Raw genomic sequence first — 13,560 nt, 5'->3', positions numbered from 1 at the left:
ATCAAAGGCGATTTATTATACGGAATAAAGTGTTTAGTGAAGTTGAACATGAGGAAATTCAGGCAAATTGCAAAACCCCAAAAACAATATCACAAGCGGAAATAACTGATATTCAAGACACAACTAAAGACATTACAGTAGAACTCCCAGAAGAAGCTCTCGGGGAGGAAATAACATCACAACCACTAGAACCAGTTATCACTGAACCAACTGATGAACTAACTCAAAAACAAAAAGAATTGAAGGATAAGATCATGGAGCATGTTCTGCTTAATGAGGAAAGGCAACGTTTACCATCACTAAAAACTGTGCCTAAGAAAATTTTGGCCCCTATCATGAAAATGGTTAATGCAGTGTTTTCAACAATTGAACCGGGATCCATCTTGGAAACAAACCAGTTAATGTACAGCGCAGCTGTAATAGTCACTAATGAACTAGGCATTAAAATTAAAGTACCTAGTCACACAACAGAAAAAGCATCAAAGCCAAAGTGGAAAATCCGTTTAGAACAAAAAATCAAAAAATTAAGGGCAGATGCTAGTAACTTAAAGAACATGCATGAGCAACGGCTTAAAAACAACAAAATCATAGATCGGCTAATCAGGAGATATAGATTGGATACAAGAAACATCAATGAAGCTGTAGAGATTGTAAAACAGCAGATAACAGCAACAGCTAGAAAAATTGAAAGATATGATGCACGAATCATCCAATACAAACAAAATCAGCAATTTCGATCAGACCAACGGCGTTTTTATCAAAGTCTTAATGTAAATGGTGACACCAAAAGTGAAAAACCAGAAAAAAACGCCACAGTTGAATTCTGGAAAGAATTGTGGGAAAATGCAAAGGACTACAACAAGGAAGTAAAGTGGATACATGACTTTGAGAAAAGCATTGGCAGCAAACAAATGCAAGTATTAGAAATAACAACTGAGATGGTCAAAAATCGAGTTAAAAAGGTAAAGAATTGGACATCACCTGGAAAGGACCAATTACATGGTTTCTGGCTCAAATATCTGACCAGTTTACATGCAATATTGGCCAGGCAACTGAATGAAATTTTACAAAAGGGCCAAATTGATGAATGGTTGACAACTGGAAAAACATACTTGATTCAGAAAGATGCAACTAAAGGAACAACACCTGAAAACTACAGACCAATAACATGCTTGCCAACAACCTTCAAATTACTCACAGGCATTATTGCAGATAACATGATGGATTATTTGGAAACAAACAACATCTTGCCAGTAGAGCAAAAAGGCAACAAAAGAAGGAGCAGGGGCACAAAAGATCAGCTTCTAATTGATAAAATGATATTAGAAAATTGTAAGAACAGAAAAACAAACTTGAATATGGCCTGGATTGATTACAAAAAGGCATTTGACTCACTGCCACATAGTTGGATCATAAAATGCTTAGAAACAACTGGCATTAGCAAAAATATTACATCCTTTACTGAAAAGGCGATGAAACAATGGAGAACTGAGTTGGCAGTAGGGAATGAGATCTACGGAATGGTTAATATCAAGGGAGGAATTTTCCAGGGTGATTCACTTTCACCTCTTCTCTTCATCATTGCAATGATCCCACTATCAGTAATATTAAAAAAAATGAAATTAGGCTATCAAACAGCCAAAGAAGCTGAAAAAATTTCACATTTACTATATATGGATGATTTGAAACTCTATGGAAAGTCAGAAATAGAAATCCAATCATTGACAAACACAGTCCGAGTATTCAGCACCGATATTTCAATGCAGTTTGGCATGGAAAAATGCGCCACTGTATCCATAAAAAGGGGCAAAATCACTGCATCTGAGGGAATTGAAATGCCCAATGGCCAATTAATTAAATGCAAAGAAAATGAAGCCTACAAATACTTAGGCATTCTGCAGTTGGATAACATCAAGCATGGAGAAGTAAAAACTATTGCCAGGCGAGAGTACACCAACAGAGTTAGGAAAATTTTAAAATCTAAATTGAACGGTGGAAATACAATCAAGGCCATAAATACCTGGGCAATACCAGTTATAAGATACACAGCTGGTATAGTTAACTGGACACAAGCTGATTTGGACCTTTTGGACCGAAAAACCAGGAAACTAATGACAATGCACTACAGTTTACATCCACGTGGTGATACTGATAGACTATATCTGCCCCGAAAATCAGGTGGCAGAGGATTATTACAAGTGAAGCAAACAGTTGAAGAAGAAAAACATGCACTGGCTGATTATTTAAAAGAAAGTCAAGAACATCTATTAATCGAAGTAAAGAACAAAAATCTACTGAAGGCCCAACAGACGAAACAAGAATACAGAAAAGATGTGATAAAATCAAGAATGGAGAGTTGGCAGAACAAAGCACTGCATGGTCAATTTCTGGAAAAAATAAAAGATAAAGTGGACAGTGAACAAACTTGGTTATGGTTAACAACAGGTACATTAAAGAAAGAAACAGAGTCACTAATCCTGGCTGCGCAAGAACAAGCTATCCGCACAAATGCCATTAAGGCCAAAATAGAAAAATCCTCTGATGATGCCAAATGCAGACTTTGCAAAGAAGCTGATGAAACTGTTGATCACATACTCAGCTGCTGTAAAAAAATCGTGCAGACTGATTATAAATTGCGGCACAATTCAGTAGCACAAATGATCCATTGGCATTTGTGCAAAAATTATAACATTAAAACAGCAACAAACTGGTGGGAACATCAGCCTGAAAAAGTCACCGAAAATCAGATGGTCAAGATCTTGTGGGATTTCCGTATACAAACGGACAAAATACTGACGCATAATACACCAGACATCACACTGGTTGAGAAAAATAAGGTCACAATCATAGACATCGCAATACCAGGTGATAGCAGGGTCGCCGAGAAAGAACATGAAAAAACTGCAAAATACCAGGACTTAAAAATCGAAATTCAACGACTATGGCACAAACCAGCAGTGGTAATTCCAGTGGTAATTGGCACACTGGGTGCTATTCCAAAAGCACTGGAATTACATTTAAAACAGTTAAAAATTGACAAAATCACCATCAGTCAAATGCAAAAAGCCGCACTGCTTGGATCTGCACGCATATTACGAAAATATGTTACGACGTCCTAGGCCCCTGGGTGGGGCCCGACTAGTAACCAATGCAAAATCCAGCAAAACAACTGGCCACTGTGATACAATTGTATAATAATAATAATAATAATGAAATCTGTTGTTAGATCTTCTAAAGAAAGCCACATAACAGCAACTCAGGATCACTGCTGATCGGAAGGAAGCCTAACTAATAACAATGCCTTCGATGAGTCTCAATAGTGAGAGTTTGTTTTGTTGATACAAAAGCACCTCTGGTGTACATGAATCCCCTGAACATCACTCCTATAGGCTTATTATATAATGGCTGTTCCTTAGCTGTGGGGATGTTATTTCTTATGCTTTTATCTTCATGTTATGTTACCTTTTTAAACTTATTACTGTTTTGTAGCTCTGTCAGCTGCCTAGTCAGACATAATTGAAGCAGCACTTAAGCCTAGTAAAACACTCACTCTCTCTCTCTCTCTCTCACTCACTCACTCACACACACACACACTCACACACACAATATGAATTATATAAATAAAATATAAACATAGATTTCATGGTTTTGGAGAAAAGAGGGGAACTCAATTCATAATCTCTCAATGTGGTCATTTGGTTATTTCTATGTCTCTTAGCATATGTCAATGGTGGGATTCAAATTTTTTTTACTACCAGTTCTGGGGCATGTTTTGGTGGGCATGGCAGGGGAAGGATACTGCAAAATCTCCATTCCCTCCCAATCAGCTGGGACTTGGGAGGCAGAGAATAGATGGGGGTGGAGCCAGTCAGAGGTGATATTTACCGATTCTCTGCACTACTCAAAATTTCTGCTACCGGTTCTCCAGAACTGGTCAGAACCTCCTAAATACCATATTAGTGACTGTAATAAATTAATACCAATAATATTTCTAGTAATAGCTGCAAACAGAGAAAAAAGAAAGCAAGTAATATGCAAAATCCAGCTATGTTAACCAGACCACAGTGCCTAGAGGGCTACTTCAAGCCACAATCACATTTGACTTGCAGCTGTGGGTTGACCCTTTACTAGGATTGTGCTCGAGTTTAAACAACTGCAACTAATAGAGATTTATATTTTTTTATCAAGCAACTACTATAATACATTATGCAGGAATATAACTGCAAAATCCAACTGTTTAACTGGATAAGAATCTTAATATTTTTATTATGCTTTTAATGTTCTAATATATTTTCCAATATTTTTACTTGGCCCTCATGCTTTCAGTAAACAGAATGGTATTCTGGCAAGAGTTACCTTATATTGTTTGCTACCATCTCTCTGTGGAAGTTCTGTGCAGCTTATATAAAATACAGTGCAAGTCAGAAGACATATTAGGACCATGATGGCGAACCTACAGCACGCATGCCTGAAGTGGCACTAGGAGCCATGTTGCCTGGCATGCGCCCGTTCCTCTTCCGGGTTTCTCTCACGCATGCGCATGCGATGATCAGTTAGCCTTTGTGCGTACACCAGTGCCGGAAACCAGAAGAGCTGATCTTCTGTTTTCCAGTGTGAGCATGTGCAGCGGACAGCTGATCAGCACATGCACATGCGTGGAAGTAACCGGAAAACTTGCTGGTCGGCCCGCATGCCCGCGCCGGTAACCAGAAGTTGATTTTCTGGAGAGCACATGCCCCTTGGAAAGCTCCTCTTCCTGGTTGCAGCCCAAATGAGCACGGTGCCACAAGGGCGCACTCCCTTTTCAGCATTCTGGGCCGAAAAGGGTTGCCATCACTGTATTAGTATCATGTAGATACAGTACCACAGGTTTCAAGTAGTTTGAGAATATGCCTGAATTTATCTTGGCCAATGGAGACTGAAGGGTGTAAAACGTTTCTTTTATCAATAATAGTTGTTTTGGGGTAAGAACCTCCTATTTTTTATGTTGATGTATTTTTTTTACCTTGTTCTTTGGCCAAAGAGTTCCAGACCAGCTTACACTCCCTTCACAAAATGTCTTCACCCTCAAATGTATAAGAAGCTTGCATGTATCATATAATCTGCTAGGAAATATTTTCTCAAAAAATATTTTATTCATTACATGTCAACTAGAAAAATAATCTCCATTACTTCCTATCCCCACCCTATTTTTGTAAAATATACCCTACTACAATATTGCAGCATCTTGTCCAGACCTTGCAATAATTTTGGTGTCAAGTTATCTTTTCCATTTGCCAAACGTCCTTTTTTTTCTATCTTCATTAAAGTAACCTAACCATTGTTACTTGGTAAAATATTAACCACCAAGAAAATAGGGGGAAATGATATATTGTTCACAAAGCACTTTTTAAAACAAAAACAAAAAAACAAAACACCTCCAATGATGGAGCCCCCACAACTTCTGAAGGCAAGCAAAGTGAGTGGGGAAAGACAGATTATGTAGCAAAAAAAAAAAAAAAAGGTAAAAGATTAGGCATGACTCATTTAATGACTGCATCGCTTAGCAATGGAAGTTCTGGCCCCAACTTTATTCATCCAGTTCATTTCATGCTGTGAAATTTGTCCATTGGCAAATATAGTCAAAAGTTTTATTGTAGCACCGGCCACTTTCAGTCACATCAAGAACTCTTCCCTATATGGAGGTTGGTATTATTACCACCTTGCTCCAGAGTTCCCATTCCTGCTGCAACAATCTACACAAAACTTCCATTTGGCAGGTTGAGATGCTAAAGTTCTACAGTGCTTTGGGCAGATGGCCAATCCCCATCTTTTGACTACAAATGCAATGCTTCTGGAGCATCATGGCATCCTTCCACCGGGAATCAAAGCTTTTCATGGGCAAACTGGCCTTTGTTAAATGGGGAAGCAAGGATAAGGCAGGGGGCAAAGGCCGTTGTACTGGTAAGCTCCCAACTGCAGGGCTTCCCTATTGTCAACTGGGGGAAATGCCAGTCAACACAAGAGGGGACCTATACACACAATGCCGGGGTCATAAAGTCATTTTAAAAATCCAACCCTATTACAATTACTCACTTTTGTATCTATTAGTCAGCCCACTGAGTAAACCTGACCAGGAAATCAACTCCACAGGAAAGCTAGAACTACTTTTCTTCGTTTTTATTTATGGCTATAAGAGCAGTTATCTTGGCAATCTGATTGTTCAATGCCTCCTCTTCCTTCTTAATAGTTCAGTGAATTGGGGAAGTGTCTGCCTAAGCCACTTTCTTTCTGGACTTCAGAAAAAAATGTTTCAGTTCAGTTTACCTAGATAACAGATCCTGCATATCTCTTTTCCAGATCATCTTCCTTACTCTCTATATTACCATGTGCTAGGAAAACCTAAATATAGGCAATCTGGGGGAATAAGGAGAAATCTTCATGATCTGAACTTCCGCAACTCCAAGGATTTTTGGATCCTTTGCTACAATCAAGTACAGATATTTGATTTAACATAAGAAACAGGATTAAATACTGAAGTACAGTAAACCCTTAGTTTATTAGACTTTAGATCATAAACTTCAGATATAATAATATTTTCATTCAGACCCACATTTAACAGATATTAAACCCAAATAATTCAACTGAGAGTACAGAATACATTAAATTACAATTTTACGGCAAATTATTACAGTTAACCAGTTACATAATAGCACACAGTGTAAACTGGTCCAAATGATATAAAATTAGATAAATAGACATAAATTATAATTTAAAAGCATGTAAAAATAACTTATATGTGATTCTTGGGTTATTAAAAACAGAATGAAATAATATTAAGAAGGAATAAAGTGTCAGCAATAGCATATTGATAAAATATATTTACTTAGGTTCTATAAACTAAATTAAGAATTCCAAAATATTAGTATATCAACTTTTTAACCTCCCAGATTAAGTAGTAGAGATGTCAGTGAGCTTCCATTAAAGGAAGACATTGGGGGATATTAAATATAAATAGATAAAGCCTCTCATCTATGCAGTTTCAAGCACCTCAGATTGTTGCTGAAATCTCTGTTCATATGCAAAGAGAAGTTGAGATATACTCCAAATAACAAATTGCCTGTCTCTCAGCTTTCTGTATATGGAAGGGAGTCAAAGTTGATTACTTCATTCTTGTATTGGCTTACTGGAACCTAAGTGGGGCTTATTTCCAAAATCATATTCTGCCATTTCTAGTAGCTAATACTAAAGTAAATGACAAATTGTATATTTATATAATAGCTGTAATGATTGAAGACTAGATTGACAGCTAAGGAAACAGGGCAGGGTGACACAGCAGCCAAAATGAAGGCAACTTCATAGAACATTAACATGTTGGAAGGGACCTTGGGGGCCTTTTAGTCCAATCCCTTGCTCAAGCAGGAAGCCCTATAACATTTCAGAAAAGTGGCTGTCTAGTTTTTTCCTGAAGATCTCCAGTGATGGAGCACCCACAACTTCCGAAGGCAAGCTTTTCCACTGATTGATTCTTCTCATTATCAGGAAATTTCTCCTTAGTTCTAGGTTGCTTCTCTCCTTGATTAGTTTCCATCCATTGGTACTTGTATTCTAGTACTTTGGAAAATAAGGTGATCCCCTCTTCTTTTTGGCAGCCCTTCAGATATTGGAACACTGCTATCGTATCACCCCAAGTCCTTCTTTTTACTAGATTAGACATACCCAATTCCTACAACTGTTCTTTATATGTTTCAACCTCTAACCCCCTACTCATCTTTGTTGCTCTTCTCTGCACTCTTTTCAGAGTCTCAACATCTTTTTTATATCGTGGTGACCAAAACTAGATGCAATATTCTAAGTGTGATCTTACCAAGACCTTATAAAAGGGTATAATCCTAGCAGTGGTGGGATTCAAATAATTTAACAACCGGTTCTCTGCCTTAATGACCAGCTGGGTAGGCATGGCTCAGTGGCCATGTGACTGGGTGGGCGTGACCAACTCAATGTCACTCATGTCGATGGGCGCTTTGCCTTAGCTCTTACAATGTAATAAGGGTTAACCGGAGAGGCAGTTTCTGTAAGCAGGGCAATAAAGATTAGGCTAGAAACAACACCAGGATGTTTCCTTCCTGCTTTCCTTACAGGATTAGCCCTGTAAAGTGGGGAAAAACAAAATATTTCTTCCAACAACCTGTTTTTCGAACTTCTTAGAAAGTTAACAACCGGTTCTCCCAGATGGGTTTTAATTGGCTGAATCCCACCACTGAATCCTAGGCAAGATTCATGCTTCAAAACTCAATTAAAGGAAATATTTCCACACATGATAAGAGAGTTCTGCTCTGTTTCACTGTCTATCCCATTTTCTGAATCATTTTCTAAGAATACCAATCCTACTAGGCATCTACCATACTTGGGAATGAGTTCCATTAAACTCAAAAAGTTATTCCTAGAAGAGATGTAGGAAACCTTTACTAGGTAAAACACATGGAGGGATTCTTATCATTTTATAGTATATTGTATGGCTGAAAGTTTGCTTCTCCATTTAAAGATTTGACATTACACCCAGAATGCACATGTAAGAGAAAACATTGATTTCCCCCAACTTTGAAACAAGTGGTCCTTTCGGCAGTGGCATGTTGCAATCCACTATCTGTGCGGTAGGTGGATGAATGAGGCCTATTGCTTTTGAATCTGTCATTTATGAATGAGAAGGGATACCTTGGAAATGAGTCAAGCCATTTCCTCATTTCTTGGAAAGTGTCACTACTTATGTCAATTCAACACAAGGCATACATCATCTTTAATCCTCTTGCCAAAGTCTGCTTCCAATTTTGCTTCTTCCCTAATTGAACTTTGATAATCGGTGTTTTATTTGGAGATACAGTTTTAATATTTTCAATATTTTAATTAATATATTGCTAGACTTTCAAAAAGAATTCTAAAGGAATATTCCTGTCCTAATCGATCTCCCTCTTTTTGTCAATCTCCCTCTTGTTACAGCATACAATACTTCAGGGCCAGCAACCCTGAGATGCAACCCCAAAAGCATTATTTAACAGCAGTACAACATGCCAAACAACCTTCTGTATGCTATGTCTTATAAGTTGACTTTACGTGATTCTCAGCCCATATGAAGCAGCATGTGTTAGCTGCATTATGAAGCAGTGTTATATCATTGTTACTTGTCCCCAAGTTAAGGTGATGTTTTCTTTCTCATCTTGGTACATACAGATCCTTGGGCAATGTCCTCCTGGATCATTCTGTCTTGGGCAGTGAGAGAGTCTGGTTCTTTCAAATGGATACTCCTTCCATACTCACCAGGTCTGTGAGCAAATCTGGTTTGGGGGTGTGGTGTTGAAAGAGAGATACGCCAACTAAGACAGACAGGGACTATGGAGGACATTAGAAGCAGAACTCACAGCTCAGTCCCACCAACTTATCTTCTGCTAGGGAAGATATCTGGAAACATGGGCTTCACAGTCTTACAGAAGAATATTGAACTTATGCTTAAAAGCTGGGGGGGATTGTGTAAAACAGGGAAATGTAGTTCGACTAAATTCTCTCTCCTTTTATTCTATAAAATTCATCTTATTACAAAACTCCCAATGCCTATCAGATAATGCATTAGTGGCCCAAACCAGTGGATGACTCCATTCCAGTATAGTGCACAACTTCTCTTTGCCCTGTATCATCTACCAAGCACATAGCAGGCAGATTGCATTAGGTTTTTGTGGTTAGCCAGGACAAAAGGAGTTAAAATCCAGAATTTCCATGTTGACTGAATATCACCCAATGCAGTATTTGAACTATGGCTTAGAGAAAAATGCCAGGGCCATGCCTTGAATTGAGAATTTGGATATCTACTATATATATAATTTCTACTAATGTAAATAACTTTATTAATTATCCGAGAATAAGAATCCTCACTCAGATTTAAAATAGGATAGATAGCACAGCTTAATTAATCCCCATCGCTGATCCCTATTACTTTTGGCATTGTCTTATTCTTGCCCACAGCTAAAAAAGGGAATGGAAGAGATTTTTGCAAGCATAGACATTATAAAGATACATAGACAATAATTTTCAACCTCAAAATTGACTTCAGTTTGAAGTAAGAAGGATTCAGACATTCATTTCCTGGGCTTACTTCCCCGGCAATGACTAATAACAACTCTGTAGCATTACCCAGCCATTGTTGAAGCAATACAATCTTGTTGTCTTTTACAGCTTTTTTGAAAGTTAAGTTTGGTAGACTTCAGAAAATACTAATATCACAAATAGAAGAAATAACCTGAAAGTATGTTCCAATGTCCCTTTGATTCTAATAAGGTTTAATCAGTGGTGAGTTTCAAAAAATTCTTCTGTAGGTGTGGCCTGCTTTCCGGGTCCACTGGTGGAACCTCTTCTACCCGGTTCAGTAGATTTCTACCGAACTGGTGCGAACTGGTAGGAACCCACCTCTGGGTTTAATCCTAGGACCATCAGACATGGGACACAAAACTTTGAATGACTCAGTGGCAGAAAAGTGCTGAGGTTGCCACTATCTCTTTGCTACCATCTAGTGGTGATTTCAGTTTTTGCTTTTAGTCCAATAGACATTTAATTTCAGGAAGAGGTGTATAACTTTAAGCATGTCTTTCAAAAGGGAAAGGTGAAGTAACATTGACCATTTGGTAATATAACTAGATGCAAATATTTATAAAATGACTAGCAGGCAGCAAAGAGCTAGAGTTTCTTATATCGCTTTGGTTTTATCTACTGCTTATCCAGATTTCCAGGCCAATCTAGTTGCCTTAATAGACAAGCTAGAAAAAAATTAATTAAGAGAAAATTCAGGCTGCTGTTTCTCATGATCCATTGATATCTCTACCAAACAAAATGTACTGAAATATTAGCCAAAGAAAGATACATACTTTATATTTTCATATGCCATAGCGGTTATTAAGAATCATATTTTTTCATGATTGAACACAATTAAGAAAACATTTATCCTTGAGATCTAATCCTGTCTTAACATATATTCATTCTTCATAGAGCTATCCTTTTTGGTAGTACCTACAAACTAAATTATTATTCCAAAAACTTCTGTTGCCCACACAGGAAAGCAGTAATAATATAGAATTCATTCCAAAGAAAAATCATTATTACTGTACTGCAATCTTATTGAAAGATCTAAACATGATCTAAGAAATGAGGCAAACCACAAATGTAAATATATCCATAGGTTAATTTAATCTGAATTATAAGATGTACAGACCAGTACAATAATTCTAGAATAAAAGCTGTGCTGCTTAATTAGCATGCACACAGGCACAGATACAAGCAGGAACCACTATTGTCAAAGGAAATACATTAGTGAGAATTAACATATAGTATAATTAATTCCTTGTGATGACTTCTGTTCCTAACAGGCCTCACTCTCACCTCAGAAACTTCTTATTAAAGGTTGAAAGTAAGATTCCTTTCATCATCACTACTCCAGGTATCACATTCCTCCCCTCACAAAATCTACTTCATGTTGAAAAAATAATATTTATAGATGTGGTGCATACTACTGCAAGGATCAAAAATTCAAGGAAAAGGGAGTCTGCTTCTGAAAGCAGTCTTGTGAAAATAAGATAGACTATTATATGCATTTCTTCCCCAGGGCACTTAGATTTTAGGGCTTTATAACTATACTAAAGCCTTTAAAAAAAATGTCAAGCACATTTTCTTTCTTTCCTTTCAGAAGCAATGTGACCTCCTTTGGAAATATAAAACACTCCTGGTCTCGCTTTAGAATAGATAAAGTCATATTTTACCAATGGATCAAATCCATAGGGGGAGGAGGAGAAAAAAAATTGCAATATTTTCAGTGTTAAGACATTATTGCAGCTTAATCTTGTGCATATCTACTCAGAGGTAAGTCCCAAAGCTTTCAGTTGGGCTCAGGTCACTGTGTAAAAAGATTACAGCCTAAAACAGATAGGAGGGTGGAGGCAGGGGAGGGCAGAAAGATAGAAATAATAATAATAATAATAATAATAATAATAATAATAATAATAATAATAATAATAATAACAGCAGCAGCAGCAGCAGCAGCAGCACAAAACCACCCACCAGCACAGCATCACTTCAGCTGGATAATCCAACATGGCTTTTATTTTCCCTGATCCTTTTTGGATGCATCTGTACATCCCAGCTGGAGACTAAAACTGGATGCATCTCTGTTTTTTCATAAAGATCTCAGGTTGCTAAACCCCCCCCCCCACTTTATCCCGAGGAAATGGCTTGCCAACTTACCTGATGAAAAGGGAAGGATGAAGCACAGCCCTAACATCCATCTAACCAGGAACATATAACACGCTTGCTTCCTATTGTAATGATCCAGGTCTCTGGCCACAAGGTTTTCTCTCCCTCTTTCTAGCTGGGTGTCTATATATTCACTTAATTTCTGCCTTCTTGGAGGAAAAGAAAAACACAGAGACCTTTCCAGAATCCTTGTGGCTCCTGCCTCCGCTTCCTGTTCTCAGGCTCACTCTATGGTACCCAACATATATCAGAAAACAGTTCATTAGGAGGGGGAGAGGAGGGGGGAAAGGGGGAGAGGAGAGAGAAAAAAGATGGGGAGGGGGAAAGGCAGCACCTTACATGGCAGCTCCATCTACTGGTCAAGGGAAGGCATTAATGAGAAGCCCAGGTTTTTTACAGGCTCTCCTTGAATCAACAGCTTAGTAGCTGTGTTCCTCCAGGCAAGGAAAGGAGAGGCGCACAGACATCACACACACACACAAACACACACACACCCCACACACACACGTACACACACGCCCAGTGCCAAACTGACTGCATGGGCAAAGTGGCAAGTGATACCCAGGAATATCTGCAGAATATTTCTATCCTTCGGGCAGCATTCTGTGGCTGCCCAAACTCCCAGCACAATGGTTCCTCTCTTCCACACCCCACCCCCAGGCTAGGCTGTGGTTGTGCTTGACTCAGAAGATGGCCACTTCTTTCAAGGCTGCCTCACAGGTGTGATAACACTACCTTGTCCTCTAGAGCCTCTCTCAGAATTTGTTCCACTAGTTCTGTGTGTGTGTGTTGCTTTCCCCCCCCCCCCCATGCCATGTGGCTGCTTTCCAAACAGGGTTTCGTACAGGACATTCATTTTGGGCCAGGTGATGATGACTGATAACTGTCCCATCTTTTCCTGTCACTTCTGTTTGATTTTTGCTTTGTTTTTTCCTTAAAAGAAAAATTCTGCTGGTGGAGGAAAAGTTTCAGCCTGGCACCCCAGGGGTCAGTATTACCAAGGGGGATCCATGAGCTCCAGAGGGCAGGTAATCAAATCAATTACCACAGCTAGCAATACTTCTAATTAGGCTGTGAGTTCAAAATAGAACATCCGGGGTAAATATTAATATTAATACCTGTATACTACTTGAATAAAGGAATCCACAAGATGAATTGAAAATGGCTCGCGATAGGAAGTTTTAGTCTAGAGTGTTAAAAAAAATTCCAAGGGGGGTACTACAACTAAAATCTTTGGAGGTATTAAAAGAGGAGAAGGTAGTTCAAACATGGTTCCAATATGGGCAATTACAG

At 38.4% G+C, this 13,560-nt stretch overlaps 1 protein-coding gene across 2 annotated transcripts in view; it reads right to left on the bottom strand.

The window, feature by feature from the left end:
• Positions 1–12,466, bottom strand: part of LOC106551485 (sodium channel protein type 3 subunit alpha) — a 90,722-nt gene extending 78,256 nt beyond the window's left edge. For both annotated transcript variants that reach the window (XM_087717666.1, XM_087712160.1), the window contains exon 1: positions 12,259–12,466. The gene's annotated coding sequence lies outside the window, so the exon portion shown is untranslated. The remainder of the gene's footprint in view (positions 1–12,258) is intronic.
• Positions 12,467–13,560: the final 1,094 nt, after the last annotated feature.

This window comes from Thamnophis sirtalis, unplaced genomic scaffold (assembly GCF_051295495.1).
Source record: "Thamnophis sirtalis isolate CommonGarterSnake01/CBP01778 unplaced genomic scaffold, rThaSir2_p1.2 scaffold_1, whole genome shotgun sequence".
In the NCBI taxonomy this organism is placed as follows: Eukaryota; Metazoa; Chordata; class Lepidosauria; order Squamata; family Natricidae; genus Thamnophis; species Thamnophis sirtalis.
Note: the sequence above shows the minus strand (reverse complement) of the source record. Positions and strands in the feature narration are given on the sequence as shown.